This window comes from Lygodium microphyllum, chromosome 13 (assembly GCF_053477565.2).
Source record: "Lygodium microphyllum isolate KBCC chromosome 13, Lygodium_microphyllum_v1.1.10, whole genome shotgun sequence".
Taxonomy (NCBI): Eukaryota; Viridiplantae; Streptophyta; class Polypodiopsida; order Schizaeales; family Lygodiaceae; genus Lygodium; species Lygodium microphyllum.
Window position 1 is genome coordinate 113,268,757 of NC_141147.1, and position 22,316 is coordinate 113,291,072.

General features: G+C 41.7%; 1 pseudogene; it reads left to right on the forward strand.

The window, feature by feature from the left end:
• Positions 1-12,091: 12,091 nt before the first annotated feature.
• LOC148027082 (protein CELLULOSE SYNTHASE INTERACTIVE 1 pseudogene) lies at positions 12,092-14,214 on the forward strand (annotated as a pseudogene).
• Positions 14,215-22,316: the final 8,102 nt, after the last annotated feature.

Sequence of the window (22,316 nt, forward strand, 5' to 3'; positions counted from 1 at the left end):
GGGTGAATGGTTCATTTAAGCATAAAATCTTAAAAGCTTAGTGGCATGAATCGTGAATGCATGTCCTAGTAGGATCAATGGAAGTTATGCCAAAATTTAACATGCACTTTGGTCTTAACAAGAAAAGTTAGGGATTGTGAATCTAATCGTACGTAGAGGCAATCAATCGTGTGCTTACGAGAATTGTGTCATAATGAAACTAGTTTTCCCCTTTTAGATCAAATTAACATCCCTAGGATTGGTTTATCCTTGTCGCAAGACAAGTAAAATGGATTACCTAAATCACCTAAGCCGCAAATGATTTGCATAGGATGGTTCAATTGATACAATAAATACCCCAACTACTAACTAGGGTTTAGCACGTTAAGGACTTGACCTAGTTTCCCACTTGTTGCCCAGTCGAAACCCTCATACCCAAAGGTCCTAGCCACATTCACGAAATGTAGCGACAATCGGACGCCCTTGCAAGAAATGATCTAGGGTTCCTACCCTAAGGATCACTCGTTCAAATGATGAAACTAGGATTGAGTTGGAATCCCTAGGACCGCATTGTCAGCCTAGTGCAATTAGGAATGGGTTGGGTAAGATGACACCCTAAACCCTGTTTCTTATCTAATCATAATTTCTTGACCAGAAAACACCGTTCAATGGGTGAAAATGATCCTATGAAATAGATGTGACACTTGTGCAACAAGTTGCAACATCGCATGGTCTTATGGTTTGATCACAAAAGAGTTGCCATTCCTTGGAATGAGGTTGGCAGGTTCTTTGCAAGTTTAACTTGCAAGAGGGTGAGTAGTCATCCTGTTATAACACCTTTCTTGGGAAAATTTTGCCAAGTTAAGGGAAATCAGGTATTTGCTTGAAAGCAAAGGATCAGTCAACAATTTGGAGCAACATGGCCGCCAGTATTTATTGTTAATGTATGAAACCTAAGGTATTGGTTAGGTTGGGTTAACAGGGTATGGCCCTAACCCAAGGACAAAAGGGTTAACAAACAAACCCTTGGGGATCTTGCCAATCACATGTCACATTTTTAGACAAATCTCCTTTGTAATGATTCATTACGGAAGTTGTTATCAACCGTAGGAAATAGCAAAGCATGGAAAATATTCTAAGGGTTGCACGAAATAGGTTAACTCTAGCTTCAATTGGCATGAATCTCATTTAACTACGCAGTAGTTAGGAAGGGTTGCATAATGCACATTCATCGTACGAAGAATTTCATTCATCAAGAGATGTAGATAGGGAAAGGCTGCATGGTTCATTTAAGCATAAAATCTTAAAAGCTTAGTGGCATGAATCGTGAATGCATGTCCTAGTAGGATCAATGGAATTTATGCTGAAATTTAACATGCGCTTTGGCCTTAACAAGAAAAGTTAGGGATTGTGAATCTAATCGTACGTAGAGGTAATGAATCGTGTGCTTACGAGAATTGTGTCGTAATGCAACTAGTTTCCCCTTTTTAGATCAAATTAACATCCCTAGGATTGGTTTATCCTTGTCGCAAGACAAGTAAACTGGATTACCTAAATCACCTAAGCTGCAAAGGATTCGCATAGGATGGTTCAATCGATACAATAAATACCTCAAGTGCTAACTAGGGTTTAGCACGTTAAGGACTTGACCTAGTTTCGCACTTATTGCCAAGTTGAAACCCTCATACCCAAAGGTCCTACCCACATTCATGGAATGTAGGGACAATTGGACGCGCTTGCAAGAAACGATCTAGGGTTCCTACCCTAAGGATCACTCGTTCAAATGATGAAACTAGGATTGAGTTGGAATCCCTAGGACCCAACATTGTCGGCCTAGTGCAATTAAGAATGGGTTGGGTAAGATGACACCCTAAACCCTATTTTTTATCTAATCATAATTTCTTGACTAGAAAACACCTTTCAATGGGTGAAAATGATCCTATGAAATAGATATGACACTTGTGCAACAAGTTGCAACGTCGCATGGTCTTGTGGTTTGATCACAAGAGAGTTGTCATTCCTTGGAATGAGGTTGGTAGGTTCTTGCGCAAGTTTAACTTGCAAGAGGGTGAGTAGTCATCTTGTTATAACACCTTTCTTGGGAAAAATTTGCCAAGTTAAGGGACATCATGTATTTGCTTGGAAGCAAAGGATCTGTCAACAATTTGGAGCGACATGGTGGCCAGGATTTATTGTTAATGTATGAAACCTAAGGTATTGGTTAAGTTGGGTTAACAGGTTATGGCCCTAACCCAAGTACAAAAGGATTAACAAACAAACCCTTGGGGATCTTGCCAAGTCGCAATTGATCCCAGATCGAATGCTAGATGCATTCGGAGAGAAGGATTCACTCCTTAGCGGTTGGCTAAATAAACAACCACACTGGAAATGATTGTGCTTGTAACAGCTTGCATTGTTTGCTCAAGGAAATAAAGGATGGAAAGATATTTAATGCTTCAGGTTGAAGGCTTGAAGGGAGAGGTAGCTTCAGTTACCCTGGACTGTCTACTTGACCCTAACCAAGGGGGTTGTTAGCCGCGCCGGGAACGTGGACCGAACCCGCCGTGTGAGGTCTCTCCGTTGAGCGCTACTTGGAGCAGGAGGATGCTTGGGTGCCAAGGGGGCTCTGGCCGTAAATCCCCTGGCTTCCGGGCCCTGCACAAGAGGCCAACATGACTCGAGATTGGATCTCAAGGCTCGCATACTAGTCTACAAGCGGAATCTTGGATTAGTAATCCCTGTGGCTTGCTAGATAGCCTTTGGGCAGATTATGGATAGCGTTCGGGCGGATTATGGATTAGCCTACTCGCTGGACTTTATGAGTGTATTCCAAAGATAAATATGATAACCTGTTGAAAAGGAACTTGTTTGACACTGCTTTTCTATGTCAAATGCTAAGATTAAGTGAAGGAACCAGTGTCTAACAGGCTAATTAAGGAAGCTGCTTGATGCATGTCCAACTAAATGTGGTAGGTAAATTAGAAAACTAAAGCAACCTTGAGGGATGTGCGGTGGATGTGGCCATGGGTCCATCCTACGGATGGGTGGTCCCGGTTGGCCGGGAACTTTTCTCAATCGTAATGGACAGCAAGGAGATCTTGTCAAAGGAAATGAGCAGCAAGGGTGCTGACCTAGAGTTAGGTTACTAGAATTCCAATTTATGTTGTTTTAGGGGAATGGAATGGGACTATGTCTTATGGGCAGAGAGGTCGAGCCTTGTATCCCTCTCGTTTCCCATTCTCCTTGAACCAAGTGCAGCATGAATGCGTTTCGTCCCTGGTGTTTCTGCGTAAAGTAGTTCACTTTGGGTTCGACGCTAATTACAGTTTAGGAAAATGACCATTAGGGGAAACCTTGATTCAGGTCGGTCCTAAGTGGGAATGGCTGGAATACTTCCGCTACGTAGCAGACGTGGAAATTCCTAGATCACAAACTCTGTAACATTCCATGGGAGTGTTGGGCGGAGCTTTCTAGACTCTCTTTCCGATGGACTGCTAAGACGTGTCCTGAAAGGGAACAGGTGGACATGTTACAATGTAATATGTAGTGCTTTATCGAGTTCGTGCGCAATATGCATTCGTTCAAATGCATGTAATGATAAGTCAATGACATAAATAAAACAAATAATAAGTGAATAAACAAAAATAAGATGTGCCAAAAAAATTGTATTCATATTCATAACATTTTACATAGCATCCATTACAACTAGGGTTTTACGAAATCTCTTTGGAAGCTACATTCCATATATGTTTTGGTAGTAAACCCCTATCATTGTTGATCTCTGCGAGGACTATCCTTCCATCACCAAAAGAACCTCACTATCGGCAAATCCCTATCGATGACGGTGACTCTCCTTGCATATACTGCTGCATAGACCGAGTCTCCGAACAAGTCAATGACGTAAGCTTCGGCAGCTTCCTGTAGTGCAAGGAGGGCTTAGGCAGTCTAGCGATCGAGTTGTTGCAAGCATGTTCCATCTCGGAAGTGCCTCCTGTTGTTCTTAATGAGTATGCCATCCATAATCTCACACACTAGCTTCTGGAATGGAGCCTTTGGTATGAGGAGGTGTGTGGTCTTTTGGTAATGACAGATCTCATGAAGAGCCAATGTGCCTAGCTTCCATCAATGATTGTGATGCTAGTGTGGTGGTGGTGGTGGTGGTGGAGGTGGGGGAGGTGGCCTTTGTATAGGATTTCTAGGGGGTGTCTCCGAGCTGCTTGCTTAGTGCATGCCATGTCTTCTAGGAGAGAAAGCTCAAAACTCAAAAGTGAAATGTGTAAAATGAGGTGAAACTTTAGACTTATAGCAAAACTTTTAAAAATCCCTTAAAGCTAAATTAATGTATCTAGGCTTTGGAAAAATATGACCAGTGATCCGATTGAAATGAAATTTTACCTCTAGACTCTTCTAGGGTACATCAATTACCCAAAAAAAATTTGGCCTCGTCAAAAGTCTCCGGGACACCTATTCGGAGGCTCGCATCTGGGGCCCTGAATCCTTCTGATGAAGCCAATTTTTTAATTCCATGAGTTTTTATGATGCCCGATATGTGGATGAAGTTTCATTAGATTTTGATTTATAAAAATGATGGTTCAATCATTTTTTGAAAATGCATTAACTGGATTATACTTCATTGATAACAAAAAAAACTCACCATCGCACCGAGTGTGCGCAGCTGCATATTAAATGTGTTGTCAACCAAACTACATGAAATATTTGAAACTTACAAATTCACAAAAAATAAGTCATGGGTCTAATGGAATATTACATATCGGATATAGTGTTGCCAAATCACAAAATACAGTAAAGATATAGTGCATCGGCCCATGTACAACTGATCAATGATATGTGCGTGATTGCGCATTGAATTTATCCTTAACAAAACTACTTTCAAAATTAGAAACTTGGAAATACGCACAATGCGAATCATGGAAAATTAGAAGATCAAATATCAGATTTGGCATTATGAAACCATGAAATACACGGTAGATAGTGCATTGCACTAAGTACAACTAGAGCTAGGCAAATTTTAGCTTCATTTTGTAGACCATTGCTATCAAATACTGAAAGTCTATTGGAAGGATAAATCAAAACTAAGCTCCTTACAATCTATAACCAAACCTAAGCTAAAAACATAGATCCAATTACCCAGTAGCTTCTCAAAGCATATTGTTGACATTAATATTAAATGCATCCTTGTTGTTTTGCGGATCCTACGAACAAGAACCATATCTATGGGCTTAATAGTGATATGTCGGGCATGAATGGCTAAAGCTTGAGAATCACCCATTAGATCAATCAAGTAACTTTTAGCTACTTCTTAGAGAGCAAGCAAGGCTTGGCTTGACCATTGCCCCACATTCCTTGCCTAGTTCCTTGAAAAGAACTTGTGATGATGCTCTAACTGTAGAGCTTGTAGTATTTCTTGCACCAACCTAGAGAATGGTGCCTTAGGAATAATCAAGTTGGCACTCTTCTGAAATTTTCTTATCTCATGTAGCGTAGTTGTGCCTGGTTTCCATCTCCGCTTCTTATGTGTTGGAGGACGTGTATTACCAACTAGAGCAATAGTGGGAGGTGGAGCAATTGGAGCATGTGGACCACCATTTCTGGAAAATGGCGAACCATCATTATTGACCACACTAGGGCCACCATTGTGGACATAGTAGCACCACCATTATTAGCTGTAGTAGGGCCACCGTTGTTGGCCACCAAGGGACCTTTGTCACTCACAATACGCTCACTAGATTTGGAAAAGTGTTGAGCTCTTGCTCTTGTAGGCGCCTTGTTGATAGGAAGCTTGGAATGTGTGATGGTTGTGATGATGAAGGATAGAAAGGTGGAGGGTAGAGTGAAGAGTAATGGGAAAAAATAAAAGGAGAGACTTGACTTAAGTACAAAACTTTTAAACTTATTATGGTGTAAATGAACTTTAAAATTAAAAAACATAGTTCAAAATTGACTTCGAAAAACATAGTGACAAACCTTTGAAATTTTAAACAAAATTTGCAAGACATCTCATGTTAAAGATAGGAGTATTGATGTGTCATTTCCTGGGTACCTATGCTCTCTCGTGGACTCTAAATACATCAAAAGTATTATCTTTATCTAGGTCTCCATTTCTTGCCATCTCTCTCTTGGATTGCCAACCATTTTGTGTGGCATTTCTAGATGTGTTGTTTTTATATCTTGCTTTTCTCACTTCATATATTTTCCTACTTATAAATTCTACTTGAGAGATTTTGGACTTCTTTTCTTTTTCCTCATATCACATCTCTAATCTCCTATACCACCATTGTAATTATTTCCTCATAGAACTAGAATCATTGCATCACGTCAAAATAGTCTTAAATAAATTGCAAGAATTAGGCTTATATGCAAAAGTAGAAATGTGTTATTTCCATCAAACTAAGTCCGATTTTTGGGTATATCATTTTTGAGAAGGGAATTTCTATGGGCCATAGGAGACTCCTTCATTTATGTAAGATGTTCAATGATTTTTGGGATTTGAAAATTTTTATCAAATATTTATCAAGGATTACTTTGATATTGCTGTCCCTCTAACTAACCTAATTGAAAAGGACAAGTTTGTATCGATATCAAGTACTAGGCTTGTCCTAGGGTTTCCAAACTCAATCCGAGTTTTTAACATTAAGTCAGTTGATCCTTAGGGTAGAAACCCTAGATCGTTGTTTGTATGGGCATCCAATTGACCCAAATATTCCGTGAATGTGGGTAGGACCTTTGGGTTTGAGGGTTTCGACTTGGCGTCCAAGTACGGTACTAGGCTGCATTTCTAACGCGCCAAGCCCTAGTCAGTACTTGAGGTGTTTATCGTATCGACTAGTTATGTCTATATGAATCCCTAACTGTTATAATAGTACAAGTGATTTAGCTAAATTGATCTACTTGTATTGCGACAAGGACGATCCTTTCCTAGAGGTGCTAACCTTGTTCTAAAGGTGTAAATAGTTGCTAGATATCACATTTTGTACAAGTATGCAATTTGTTACATCTATGTTCTATAAGGTTTGCAATAACCCTTTTACGTTTCTTACTAAAGTCACGATGAATGATAATTAGCTTACATAGGACCTACTAGGATTTACACCAAGGAATTATACCTACAACCTTTTGTCTAAGAATTTGAATTTCATGCTTTTGATAAGCCATGCAACCTTTCCTAAATGCAAATCTTGACAAAATGAATTTTTCGCATGATGAATATGTAACATGCAAACCTTTTCTAGATATAACATTGTTAATGAAGTTCATGTGACATACAACCTTTAATCCGTTCGACAAACATCTTCCCATGCAATGTGCAAGTCTATGGTCCCATTTCCATGCTATGCAACGGGTGTTAACAATTCTTTCCATGCGAGTCATAACAAGGAAGTTATTGACTAAAAGCAAGATATGCTTGTTCTTTCACGGCCAAACAAGGATGCACTTAACAACTTCATCTTTTAATCCTAGGCAATATGCATTTAGGCTTGACACTTTGAAATGCACAAAAAGAGAACATGCTATTAAGCTCGTAAGATGGATAGGTAATTTACATTCATAACATTGGAAATGCAAATAACCCAATTGCATGTCATGCATTAATTCTAGTAAATCGTTTGGGTAGGTAATTTTCCCCAAATGCATTTTAACTAGGCTAGGTGATTAGAAACATGCATAAGTGCTTTCTTTCCATGAAAGTTATCGTGCTCAACGCATATCTTTTACGTGAAATTAAAATCGTGGAACCCGGGCTTGTGGGCTCGTGGGGATGTCCACGTGTATGTTTGGGAAAGAACCTCCCGCGGGTGCGCCTTGCATCTTCTTGGGAGCCATCGTAGATGTAGTGTGTTTATGCATAAGTGCTTCCTTTCCATGAAAGTTATCGTGCTCAACTTATATCTTTTACGTGAAATTAAAATCGTGGAACCTAGGCTTGTGGGCTCGTGGGGATGTCGACGTGTATGTTTGGGGAAGAACCTCCCACGGGTGCGCCTTGCATCTTCTTGAGAGCCATCGTAGACGTAGTGTGTTTATGGACTCCCGGATTCCTTCTAGCCTTTACTCTCGCTCTCCGAGGTTTCCTGTAGGTCGATACCTTTTCTCTTGCATAGGAATTGGAGCTACGAGTGTGGCTTATAAGCACCCGGGCCAAAACCCATGTGCACAAGGCCTAAAGTAGCCTTATCCTTAGAAGATTCTAAGGAAGCTTCTTTAGCCTGTCACTGACGTGACGTGGGAGGAAATGCAATGATTGGAGAAGAAGCTTCAACGATGAAAAGGGGGTGACTATGGTGATATGGCGGCGGGAGGTTGGGCAGGACAACAGTGCGGCTGCAACGGCAGCCTAGCAACGATCATGGTGGCGGTCTCACATGAGGCGACGGCCTTCTTTCAGCACGGCAGCATTCCCTTTGGTTGTGCCTCCCCCCAATGCCCAAGGGGGAGGTTATATAGTGCAAGGGACGTGGAGTTCTCATGCTCCTCTCTTCTCCCCATGCACTCCACCTCTTCACCTCCTTCTCCCACTCCCTCCCCTCCAGCCATGCATCGGCTGGGGGAAGGGATAATTAGTAAAAATTTGCCTAAATTTCATCATTATCCAATTTTTCCTTCAAAAAGGGTGTTCCCCCACGGCTTTGCAGTCTTAAACCCCGGCCTCACTTGCACAATGTGGATGGCCTCATTGTTGTGCGTGTGGGGTAAGGATTTAGCTATGGGTGTGCGGTGACCCAAGCTCTTTAATATTCGGAGCAGAAATATTACATTAAGGGTGTAAGATATGGTCTTCATTCACGTACGCCCAAAGAAGAGTTCCCTATCCTTAAGAGAATGCAAGAAGCTAAGTCCAAGGTATTGTGGACCCTACAAGATCCTCAAGTGCCTAGGACCCAATGCTTATAGACTGCAACTCCCAAAGAACCCAAAGGTTCATAATGTATTCCACATCACTCTACTGAAGAAGTATGTACCTAATCCTAGCCATGTACTTGATGATCAACAAGTTGTAATGCCTAGCCAAGGAGTCCTTGAGCTACGGCCTGACAGGATCTTAGATGTTAGGGAGAGACAATTGAGATCCAGAACCTTGAGAGAATGTCTCGTCTAGTGGAAAGATTATCCCAAGGAGGATGCCACTTGGATGGATGAAAGTACTGTCAACCAACAATATCCCCAATTCCTCTTGAGATGAGGACATCTCGATTCCTCTAAGGGAGAGAGAGTGTAATATTTTCGCTGCGCGGTAGACTCGGAAAGACCTAGATCGCAAACTTTGTAACACTCCATGGGAGTGCCGGGCGGAGCTTTCTAGACCCTCTTCCAGATGGGCTGTTAAGATGTGTCCTGCAAGCAAACAGGTGGACACGTTACAATATTACATGTTCCATAAGGTGACCCTCTCAAGTGAAGAACCTTTTCCACCTTTTTGATAAGTAAGGATTGATAAAACTAGGTGAATCAAATGAAGGGATAAAATGTGCAAGTGACTCAAGGAGATAGGTCAACCAAGGCGAGCCAAGACTTCCTAGGTATGTCTTGACATTGATGTGCCCTAAGTAAGGGTGTGTGAAAATGGGAAAAGGGCTAGGGGGTTAGAGACAGAGCCAGTTGACCAGGGTCGCTAGATGCATCCAACTTGAGGATCCCTAGGTGTGGTGCAGTGCACCTGCATGCAAATTCATTTTATTTTCTTTTTTTTATATTTTTCTCTCTTTTTTTTCTTTTGGAAAGTCAAGTAATAATAGTTATACACAATAAGGCATGCTATCTTACAAGGAGAAATGGAAGTATGAGATCAGAAGGCTAACTACAATTAATAAAACTTGGTGCATAAGATGATTGGTGCACTGAGATGCATACAATGAAGATTTGAACATTGAGCCTAGACGTTGAAGCACAAGACAATGCCATATTGTTGATGAAGTTGTTGTTGAAGAAGAACCTAACTTGTCCCAATGAAGACTTGTATGCTCATTAATAAAGCAATTTGCAACTGCTTCGAAGGAAGTAGATGACCATTAGATATTGTAGTCAAGGTATGTTGTCATTGAAGAAATCAAAACCTCATTGTTGATGGTTCTTTAAGTTTTGTGTTGTTTTAGTGAGGCTCAAGGATAAACTTGTTGTCTTGATTGGCCTTTGATGTCTTGACGTGATTCCTCTTGAGCTTGAGATCTTCAGGAAGGTTTTGATGCTAGTGTCAACTTCAAGTATTTAATGTTGCTGTAGCTTAGGATATTCATGGAAAGCTTCTATTGTTGATGACATTGTCTTGAAGCCTTGAGGTTCATTGCATTGCTTTGTCACCTATTGTTTTCTTGCATTCAATTGGTGAAACTTTGAGAGTACCATGCAGTGGATTCAAGGGAAAAATATAGAAAGAATTACGAACAACTTTTTTTCTTCTTTGAATTGCACCATCACATGAGGAGTGACATGGTTTGAGCTTGTATCTCTTTTTTCCTTTTTTCCCTTGCATAAGATGTAGCATTGTTTCTAAAGTCAGAGGGACTTTTGCTCCTCTCAGTTAAACAAATTGAGCTAAAGAAAATAGTGCACAAAGAAACTAAGACTAGGAAGAAAAAAGAGTTAGTATTCTGCAATTTTTGGGATCCATAAGTCATACAAAATTTGGATTGTACTCCAATTTGGCAAAAGCATCCAAGTCACATGGTTTGGTATCTAGTCCACAAATGTAAGTAATCAGATCACCAAGCAAAGAGGGTTCTACAAAGTGATTGAGAATGTGTAGTTCCTCTTCTATCAGAATCTTGTCAAGCAATGGATTATATATCAACTTTCGTGGAAAGGCAAGTTTTTGAGCTAGGATGAAAGAGTGCAGTGAAGTGGTCTCACAATAATTTGGATCAACTTGAAGTGTACTAACTATATGGCATTGCTCAGCTACGGTCATAAGACAATTGCCATCACAAGAAATCTCAAGTTAATGAGAAAACCACTTTTGCAAGAATGGACTTGAGGAATGACAATTCTAGTCAAGCTCATCAAGTACTGTCTTGGATTTTGGTCACAAAAGCGTAAGAAGGAATCAATTGGCATGATAGCGAGAGTGATCCTGAGGGAGAGCCCTAAGATATTCCTTTTGAATCAATAGGCTTTCATCGAGAAGTTGTTCATTGTCCTCCCAAGTGGAATGCTATTTAAAAGCAACATGAACTACCTCATTAGGCCTAGATCAATCATTGCAAATAACTTGGCATAAGTAGCGTATATGTCCTCAAATTGGAGTAGCCATTCTATTTCTGAGGAATTGAATTTCTTTACCAAATGAGTAGCCATGGTACTCAATGGTCGATGTACTAGCAAAGGCTTGATGTGAGAAGGAGGGTTAGTAGGGCTGATTTCGAGATGTGTCTGAGCAACCTCCCCTGTGGAGCATGCTGGGGTTTAATGAGCTCATTTGGGACTAACTAGTGGGGTGAGGTAGGGACATCAGTGGCATTGTGCCTAGGATTTGGAGTTGCAAGCACACCACTTCTAGCCACTGTGTTTGGGTTAGTAGAAGGTTTATGTACATTACTCTACTTCACATCATTTGATGAAGATTTAGTCATTGTAGTACTAGAAGCAGAGGTAAGATTTGGTGTTGTGGAACTCAGCCTTAGAATAAACCTTTCAAAAAATTAGAAGTGTGTTCTAATGAAGCATGCTCATCAAGAAGTTGTGGGTCATGGGTGAGACAAAAGATATATCTAGTGACATCAATCATCATGTCTCATTTTCCTAATTGACTTGCAATGTGTAGCTCTTCCTCTGAAAGAAGTTTGTCACACAATGGATCAAGTTTAGCCAGTTTAGAAATGTTGGCACTGCAGACAAGTGCAAGTACTTGGAGAGATGTAGGAGCAGCATATGTAGGATCATGCATTGAAGTCCAAAGTGCCTTTCTTTGCTCAACAATAGTCATTAGGAAACTAACCATCGACAAGAATACCATTTTTGTTCAAACTCACTCTGTCCTTCTACTTTCTTGGCCAATGTTGCAACATCTTCCCAACTTTTTGTGTGCTTCCTAATGTGGAATATCGCAATTAAGCGATGCTTCTCCTACTCTGCCTTGGTCATTCACTTTATAACTTCTCCCATGACTGTTGGGTAAATCCAACAAATTTGTGATTGCTTTGACCATGTCAAAGGATTTTCTAAGAGTCTTAATACTTAGCAGTCTAAATTCCAAGGCCGATGTGAACATATACACGAGCAAGTGAATTCAAGAGTGTTTCATCTAGTTCCTAAGAACTCGTAGCTTTTGATTGATCTCTATGCTGCCCCCTCTTTTCTAACATCCCCATGACCAATCATTTAGCTGGTTTCAAGTGTATTGGAGCTTTCGGTCGACAAGAACATGACTTGTGAATCAATGGATTCATTATGCTCTCTACACTAGATTTTATATCTTTGTGTGAGATTGAAGTATTAGAGGCTTGTCCTTCATCTAAAGTGACAGTCTTGGTCATAGCTGTTGAGAATAGCAAATGATGTATGCCCATAGAGGCTGAATGTGTGCCCAAAAGAGGCTTGCCCATAAGTGGCTTTGTATGAGAGATATGACAAAGATGTATGCTCTAGAAGCTCTAAGAAGAGATGTCCAAAATCCCATATGCACAGTGAGGTACAGTGGTACTATCCAAAAAGCTATAAAGGCATGTACTTGACACTCATTTTATATAATGGCACTATCATTTTGATTCACTCAAGATTGTGTTTATGAGTCCAAGCTAATCTATCTTGGAACCTAATTCACTTGAGTTACAATCTCTCATTTTGATAATGTATCGTGTGTTTGATTTGCGTCCACCATAGCTAACTAGCTCTAGATCCGTGTTTCTTAACATGGTATCAGAGCCTTGGCTGAGCTAGATAGCTATTGGACGCCTCTTACTTCTCCCCTGCATACTTTATATCCTATTTCCATTCTCAATTTCTTTAAGCCATCCACACATCCATTATCTTGTTAGTGCTCTGGGCGAGTCCCAACACTGTCCTCTTTCTGATAGAAAAGTGGAGCCTTGCAGATCCGAGGAAGCTATTGATCGGTATTTTGCTGTGCAAGCACTTTCCAGCCTTGTATGTAATGGAAGCTGTGGGACCCTCCTTGCTGTAGCAAATTCTGGAGTAGCAGGTGGGCTGATACCGTTTCTTGGAAGTCTAGAATCGGAGATAGCAAACTTCGTTGCTTTATCAGAGGAGTTCTCATTGGTGCCCAATCCTGATCAGGTAGCACTTGAAAGATTATTCAGAGTGGATGACATCAGAGTTGGTGCAACTGCTCGGAAAGCTATACCCTCTTTGGTGGAGTTGTTAAATCCCATTCCAAAAAGGCCTGGTGCACCTTCCCTAGCTCTCAGTTTACTAACTCAGCTAGTAGTAGACAGCAATACAAAGAAATTGGCCATGGCAGAAGCTGGGGCACTGGATGCCTTAACGAAGTATCTTTCATTGGGTCCGCAAGATGCAATTGAAGAGGCTACGATTGATTTACTTAGGATTCTTTTTAGCGGTCCTAAGCTTAGACGACATGAATCAACTGTTGGTGCTGTAAACCATCTCGTTGCAGTTCAACGTCTGGGCACTAGGGCCTCAAGGTATAGTGCAGCAAGGGCATTACAATGACTTTTTACTGCTGAGAATATCAGGGCAAGAGAAGCTGGGAAGCAAGCTATCGTTCCCCTTGTAGAGATGCTAAATTCAGGCTCTGAGAAGAAGCAACGTGCTGCTATTGGGGCACTGACTAGTTTATCAGCAGATAATACTAAAAAAGCACTAGCTATTGCAGACACTGGAGCTAATGCAGTTGAGGGCTTATGTCGAGTGTTGTCATCAGATTGCTCATTGGAATTGAAAGAATATGCGGCAGAGCTTTGTCGAGTCCTCTTTGCTAACTCAAGGGTTCGCACCACTCCCACTGCATCAAACTGCATTAAGTCTTTGGTAGCCCTTTTGAGTGCAGACTCGAGTACCGTGCAACATGCTAGTGCAAGGGCATTGGACAATTTACTTGATGATGAGCAACATGCTGAGCTAGTTGCGGTGCAAGGTGCTGTTGTTCCTCTTGTTGGGCTAATGGTTGGTGACAACTATCCATTGCATGAGGTTGCAATTAGTGCACTAACAAAATTAGGAAAGGATAGGCCTCTTTGTAAACTAGATATGGTGAAGGCAAAGAGCATGAAGACCAAGAAGGTGTCCAAGAGGATTAAAAATTGAAGAGTACAAAAGATGCCCAAAAAAAAGCATGAAGAGGATAATAATAATAAAAAATTTCGCTACTGTCAACAAAGAATTTTTTCCCATAGTGGATCTTAATTTCCCATAGTGAATCTTGTTTTCCATAGTGGATGTAAAAACCCTACCAAAGATGTAAAGTTTCAAGCCTTAACTTGACTAGGCTGCCAAAGAGCTAGTCTCGTGGTCCATGTTTACATGTAGGGGGGGCAAAAGCCAGCAAGGGTAGAGACTCATCATTTGAGGGGGGGTGTTGAGAATAGCAAATGATGTATGCCCATAGAGGTTGAATGTGTGCCCAAAAGAGGCTTTCCCATAAGTGGCTTTGTATGAGAGATATGACAAAGATGTATGCTCTAGAAGCTCTAAGAAGAGATGTCCAAAATCCCATATGCACAGTGAGGTACAGTGGTACTATCCAAAAAGCTATAAAGGCATGCACTTGTCACTCATTCTATATAATGGCACTATCATTTTGATTCACTCAAGATTGTGTTTATGAGTCCAAGCTAATCTATCTTGGAACCTAATTCACTTGAGTTACAATCTCTCATTTTGATAATGTATCGTGTGTTTGATTTGCGTCCACCATAGCTAACTAGCTCTAGATCTGTGTTTCTTAACAATAGCCAAGGGTTGTGATTGTATGGGTTCCATCTCAGAATTGGAAGTAGTAACTTTTGATTTAGTGGAGTGGTCAATCGTGACAATCAAATATGACTATGCACTTCGATCCTCCAACTGAGTGGAAGTATTCATGGTCTTAGTAGTTCTAGATTTTTTTGTGACAACACTCATAGAGGGAGTTCATAGCTCTTTTGATGTTTTCATAGATGTCCCCCTCGTGGATCCTTTTTCTTAGATTGAGTAGCTACACTAGGTTGCTGCCAAATTTTCTATTTTAATTTGGATAACAAAGATTCTTGGTTTTGAGGAGACTAGTTGTTTTGAAGAACTAGCAACAACCTAGGATTGTTTCTTATCAACACTTGAGATATTTATCTCATCTATCCTTGGACTTTCCATTTTCCAACTTGAGCAACCTCACATGGAAGTGGCTGCTTTGGCTCTAGCTTTTCCTTCTTGCTTGATGACTTTTTAGACACTACCAATTCCTCATGTGGATTAGCAACAACTTAAAGTGGTTGCTCTTTTGGAATTGCGGGCTCAAGTGTCACAGGAACTAGCTCGTCAAACACTAACTTATCTAGTGTTGTCTCCTCAAGTGTCTTGTTCCATGACCTAGATCTATGTGTGGGTCTCTTTCACTTTCTCTTGGATGTGGATGGTCTGTGGCAGTCAGTGGAGGAGGCTTTGTGGGTGGTTTTGGTAACCAAATCCAACAATTTCCTTCATAAAACCCTTGAACATAGAGCAACACTTTGGGTACCCATCATGGCCTTGTGCTAGCTCTCCATTGATGCTTTTGATTACTTTCCTTAGATCTCTTCCCCCTTCTAGATGCAGTTCTTTTTCCAATAGCTTGAGAAGCTTTGGTAGTGTTTCTAGTAAATGAGGTCTTTCCTTTGGTTCCAGGAGGGTTCCTATTGAGCAGTTCTCTCTTGTCCTCGTGTGCCTTGAGTAGTTCATTAAGAACTCTCTGAAAGGTGAGAAGGATCGAAGCTTACACACGAGAGCTATGGCGGGAGAGCAAGACCAAGAAAGAGAGAGACAAGAAATGGGAACTCCAATAGTCACAATGTGTGACCGGGCCTTCATTTATTCAAACTATCACTAAAAGAATAAAGAATAAAGTGACAGTGATGGGCTCCCGCCACGTGTAGTGTGCAGTGGTGGTGACTATCAGTGTAGTAATACACGGGCGGCTAGGCGAAGGCGCCTTTACCCCCAACAACCTCCCACTCAAAGGCGAATTTGCCCTAGTGAGCAGTGAAAATAAAAAAAGAAAAAAAAAGACAGTACAACATTTGTACACATGTACAACAGGATGAGGAAAGAGGTCATCTCATCCCATGCCCATCAACCTCCTGAGGAAGGCAAAGTGCTCTGTAGAGAGGCTTTTAGTGAGCAGATCTGCAGGATTCTGGTCAGTCAAGATCTTGACAAGGTCAACAGACTTGTCCTCAACGACCCCACGTATGAAGTGATACCTCACCTCAATGTGTTTTGTCTTCGCATGGAAGACCGGATTCTTGGCTCAGATTCTTGGCTAACTGAATAGCACTCATAAAATCCGAATGCAGTATAAGGATAGCATCAATAGCAAGGTCATGATAACCAGGAAATCAGTGCAAATAAAGGCACCAAAATGTGCTCACATGGAAACAACTTTTTGAAAATTGACACTTTGCTTTTGTACCATCTTGTGAAAAAATCAAATATGAAGCAATGTAAAATGTGTAGTCAAAAAGAGACACACTATAAAATATTCCTAGGAAAAGGAAAGGTCAAACTCTTTTGTCTCATGCTAAAAATTGAAGGGTCTTTAGACCTTAGCCAATGTATGCAAATTTGAATTTTATAATTCAAGAAAGGAAAAGGAGGTGGTTGCAGCCGTGGGATTTGAGGAGGTGGGAGGTTGAGGTGGTTACACTCTCTCTTCCTTTATCTTCTCCTCTCACGGTTCATTTCTTCCTCTCTCATTTTGGCACAACTCTTGCCTTCTTGTTCTTGTTTCCCTCTCTTGTGCTTCATGCTCATTTCTAATGGAGAGTGAGGAAGAGGAAGAGGGTGAGGATGGAAGACTTTCTCTCAATTTCTTGTGTGCCTTCCTCTTGTGTGTTTGGAGAGCATGGTTCTTGGTGAGAAGAAGAAGAGTTTTCTTGCAGGTTTTGTGGCCAGCAAATGTATTTGCAGCCTCTACTTGGCCGGTTCGTGGTTTTCATGGTGCCGTGGCAGGGTGCTCTTCATTTGGTGCACTGGCCGGGAATTGGGGTGGCTATGGAGCTTGCAAGGATAAATGGGCTTCTACCATTGCAAATCTGAAGCCAAAGATGGTCAAATAGAAGAAATGAACACGGAGAGGTTCATAGGCCACCAAGGTTTGCTTCAGGAGCCTACAATGTAGTTTCAATTTGAAGAGATTTCAAGAAGGATCGAGAAAGATGGTGAATCAGCGTGTTTTGCTCTGTTCTGGGAAGTGGTGTGCGATGAGCACAGGATCAACCCCACGGGTGCATACCACAGTGACTCGGACCTGCAAATGGAGTGCATCAAAGTCTACTTTAAACGAGGCCAACGGTGGGCTATGCCTCACGTGCCCCACGCTGTGTTGATGGACCTGGAGCCTGGCACCATGGACAGCGTTCGCTCGGGGCCTTACGGCCAGATTTTCCGCCCTGACAACTTCGTCTTCGGCCAGACCGGCGCCGGCAACAACTGGGCCATATGGGACACTGATTGGTTTTTTATGACGTCCTTTTGTTGTTCGCCCCTGGAGCGCTACCTTGGATTAGGTGTGGGGGTCGGTGAAGGCCGGCATGATGCTCTCCTCTGGCACAAGGATCTCACACGGTATTCTGCCGGAGACTTTTCTATCGCTGTTGTGCAGGCCAATGAGTTGTTAGAAGATCAAAGCCATGTGAAAACTGGGCCAAGGGCCATCTGGGAGGTGGTGTGCGACGAGCACGGGCGACCCTCTGATCTGCACCTCATGTTCTTTTCTTCTCGAATGTGCGTCAGTTACAGCTCCATCGTCTTATCCATCCAAAATCCACACTTTAATCGATAATCTTTTGAACAAATACCTTCTTGATGGTGGTTCATATGCATACTTTCCTAAGCATTAAGTCACACCTTCTTTTACCAAGCCTATTCTCTAGTATACACAAAGTATTTCCATGAATTTCCTTTTAGCTTTTGTTTTATTCCTAATATTACCTCCTTTCCTTTTCCTTTCTAAAATTAAACTCGGTGGAGTACATCATTGCCATATCTTTCATGAGGATTTGCTTTATTGTGATATTTTTTTCGAGTTCTCTTTCTATGCTTAATGAGTGGTTATCTTTTAGTTCATGCTAAGTGTGATGTCTTTATGTGCAAATTGTGTGAAAAGCCCTATCTCTTGCGTGATGTATGATTTTATGTGGTGTGACCTAGGCTTTACGACCTAGTTATGTTTTTCTATTGTGTGTTTTTTTTTCCCCTATCCAATGACAATTCAAAGAAGATTGAAGAAAAGAAATGAAGATTGAAGATTGAAGATTGAAGATGAAGTTTGTCAAAGAGCTGATTGTGGTTCTTCTTCAAATTTGTTCGCGGGGACGCTTCACACTTAAGTGTGGGAGGAATGATAACCAGGAAATCAGTGCAAATAAAGGCACCAAAATGTGCTCACATGGAAACAACTTTTTGAAAATTGACACTTTGCTTTTGTACCATCTTGTGAAAAAATCAAATATGAAGCAATGTAAAATGTGTAGTCAAAAAGAGACACACTATAAAATATTCCTAAGAAAAGGAAAGGTCAAACTCTTTTGTCTCATGCTAAAAATTGAAGGGTCTTTAGACCTTAGCCAATGTATGCAAATTTGAATTTTATAATTCAAGAAAGGAAAAGGAGGTGGTTGCAGCCGTGGGATTTGAGGAGGTGGGAGGTTGAGGTGGTTACACTCTCTCTTCCTTTATCTTCTCCTCTCACGGTTCATTTCTTCCTCTCTCATTTTGGCACAACTCTTGCCTTCTTGTTCTTGTTTCCCTCTCTTGTGCTTCATGCTCATTTCTAATGGAGAGTGAGGAAGAGGAAGAGGGTGAGGATGGAAGACTTTCTCTCAATTTCTTGTGTGCCTTCCTCTTGTGTGTTTGGAGAGCATGGTTCTTGGTGAGAAGAAGAAGAGTTTTCTTGCAGGTTTTGTGGCCAGCAAATGTATTTGCAGCCTCTCTTGGCCGGTTCGTGGTTTTCATGGTGCCGTGGCAGGGTGCTCTTCAGGTCAGCAACCAAACAACCCAACCAAATGGCCTCCTTGCAAGCCTCAGTGGTTGCAACATACTCGGCCTCTGTAGTAAACAGGGCGGTGCATTTCTGCACCCTGGACATCCGAGAAATAGCACCTCCAACATAGGTGAATACATAGTCGGAAGTGGACTTCCTACTATCTGCATGTCCTACATAATTAGAGTCAGTGTACCCCATGACTCCTATATCGTGCCTACCATAGCATATGCACATATCTGCGGTTCCCTTCAGGTACCTCATGATACCCTTCACGGAATCCCAATGCTTCTTGCCAACTATAGCCATAGAGTGCGCCACAACACCAACTGCAAAGGCAATATCTGGACGAGTGGCTATCATGGCATACATAAGACTATCCAATGTGGATGCATAAGGAATCTTGGCCATCTCGGCCCTCTACTCATCTGTCTGCGGACAATCAGCCTATAATACCTTCATATAAGAAGGCAATGGACAGCCAATAGGCTTTACATCCTACATGCAAAAGCACTCAAGGACTTTATGAATGTACTCCCTTTGTGACAAGTAGAGGAGTTACTGATGCCTGTCGTGTCTAATGCGCATACCAAGTATGTGAGAGGCCTATCCTAGATCTTTCATCTCAAAGCTCTTCTTGAGCTGAGCCTTAAGAGCATCTAGCTCATCATGAGCTTTCCCTACTATTAGCATATCATCCACATAGAGTACCAAAATCAATAAAGAACCATCATGAGCTTTCTTCGTGTAAAGACACGGATCCATAGCACTCTTGCGGTAGCCTTGTGATTGCATAAAGGCATCAATCTTATGATACCACTCCCTAGGTGCATGCTTCAATCCATAAATACTTTTCTTCAATTTGCACACTAGGTGCTCCCTGCTAGGTTCTGCAAAGCCCTTAGGCTGCTCCATATAAATCTCATCATGCAAGTCCCCATGTAAGAAAGCCATCTTGACATCCGTCTAGTATAAATCCAAGTCAAGCTAAGCAACCAAAGACAAGACTAAGGGCAAGGTGGTCACCTTAACCACAAGAGAAAATACCTCATCAAAGTCCACACCATGCTCCTGCTTAAAACCCTTTGCTACTAATCTAGCCTTGTATGCCGGCTTGGGGTGTCCAAGGGTATTTTTGTGCTTGTACACCCACTTGCACGGCAAAGCCTTCTTGCCCGTAGGCAAGGAAACCAAATCCCAAGTCTCATTCTTATGCAATGAGTCTATCTCAGACTACATATCCCTCTCACCCTTGCACATAGCCTCATTATAAGTGAAAGGCTCTCCTACATTTGTAACCAAGACATAATGCATTGAGGGCTGAAATCTATCAAGTGGACGTCTGTCTCTAGCAGACCGCTCACGATAGGCTCGCTGCCAGCTGCCTCTCCAACACCCTGACCATGAGCATCTATTGTTGCTGTAGGCTGTCCAACTGGCTATGTGGGAACTCTCGGATCCTCTTGAAATATGACCCTGCGGATCTCAACAACTCTCTCAGCCTGCCTATGCATCTTGTCTTCATGGAAGACTACATCATGACTGTGGATGACTTTCCGTGCTCCTGAGGATCCCAGAGACGGTAACCCATCTCCCCTGCATCCCCATAACCAAGGAAAATGCATTTGACACTCTTAGGATCCAACTTACTTCTCTTGTCCCTAGGCACATGGAAAAATGCTTCACATCCAAAGACACAGAGATTCGCATAAGAGGGAGATTTTCTAGTCCATACCTCCTCTGCAACCTAGAAATCCAAACCTCTAGAAGGTGATCTATTTATGATATGCACAGCTGTACTAACTGCCTCAGCCCAAAAGCTCTGTGGTAGGCCTGCATGTCTAAGCATACTGCATACACGCTCCTGGATGGTTCTATTCATCTGCTCAGCCAAACCATTTTGGGGGAGGGGGTGTAGGGGGCGGTCAACTGATGCTTAATACCCCTCTCATCACATAATTGCTCAGATTCAAAGGGGGCTTAGGATTTATGGCAGCTTGGTTACTCATTGGGCCCTTGTAATGATTGGAATGGAGCACATGATGATGGTGGGCTTGGTTGGATGATTTCCCCCCTAAGGACTTGCAATGTGTCCTATACATAGATGTGAAAGTGATTCTTATGGTTGTGCACTATGACCATAAATGACCTAAGGTAATGTCAGCCCAGTGTGTGTTGCCGAGGTTGCCTAGGTGCTATGTGTAAGTTGTGCCATGTCCTTGCAATATGATGAGGTGGTTACTTAGTCTAACAAGCTCCTTGTTGAGTTCTTAATTCATTAAGATATTTACTTTGAATGCTTGACTTCAAAACCTACAAGTTATCAAGGCACTTTGCAACACTTCGATTCAAAAAGTCTCAAGAGTGAGGTTTGCAAAATTAGGCTTTCTTCCTTTCCAATTCAACGTGTATGGGTGCAAGAAATTCCTCAAAGTATCACAACCATGTCATGTTAACAATATGGCAAGTAAGGATAGCACTTTGATGCAAATACATAAAGAAAAAGGTTCAAACTTAGAATATGAGTAAGACAAGTATGAGTGAGCCTTGAGGTGTATAAGTGATACTGTGAGTGAGTGTGTGAGTGATTGGTTAGTGTGAATGAGTGGCTATGAGTGAGGGATAAGAGAGGTGTGAGTGTGAAGGAAAGGATAAGTGAGATGTGAGTGTTATGGGTATGAGTGAGTGAGTATAGGTATGAGTGTGAGTGAGTGTGAATGAGGATGAGTGAGTGAGGGATGAGTATGGGAGAATGAGTATGAGTGAGCGAGTGTGAGTGAGGGATAAGTGAGTGGATATGAGTGAAGAATGAGTGATGAGGGATGAGTATGAGAAATGAGTAACTGCGAGTGAGTGAATGTGAGTGAGGGATGAGTGGGTAGGGATGAGAGAGTGAGAGTATGAGTGAGTGAGGGATGATAGAGTGTTAGGTGTGTGTTAATTAAAAGTACATGTTTACGAGTGAGGTGGTGCAAATGAGTGGTGCGAGTGAGAGGATGTGATGGATGTGTGGGAGTGAGTGTGAGTTTTAGGGTTTGAGTATGAGAGAATGAGTGTGTAGATGAGTGAGGATATGCAATATGAGTGAGTGAGTCTGTGAAAACTTGTGTGTGAACGGGTGTTGCATGGGTGAAGGAGTGTGTAGTAATGTATGTGTGTGTTGCATGCTAGTGATGAGTTTTAATGTGTGTGA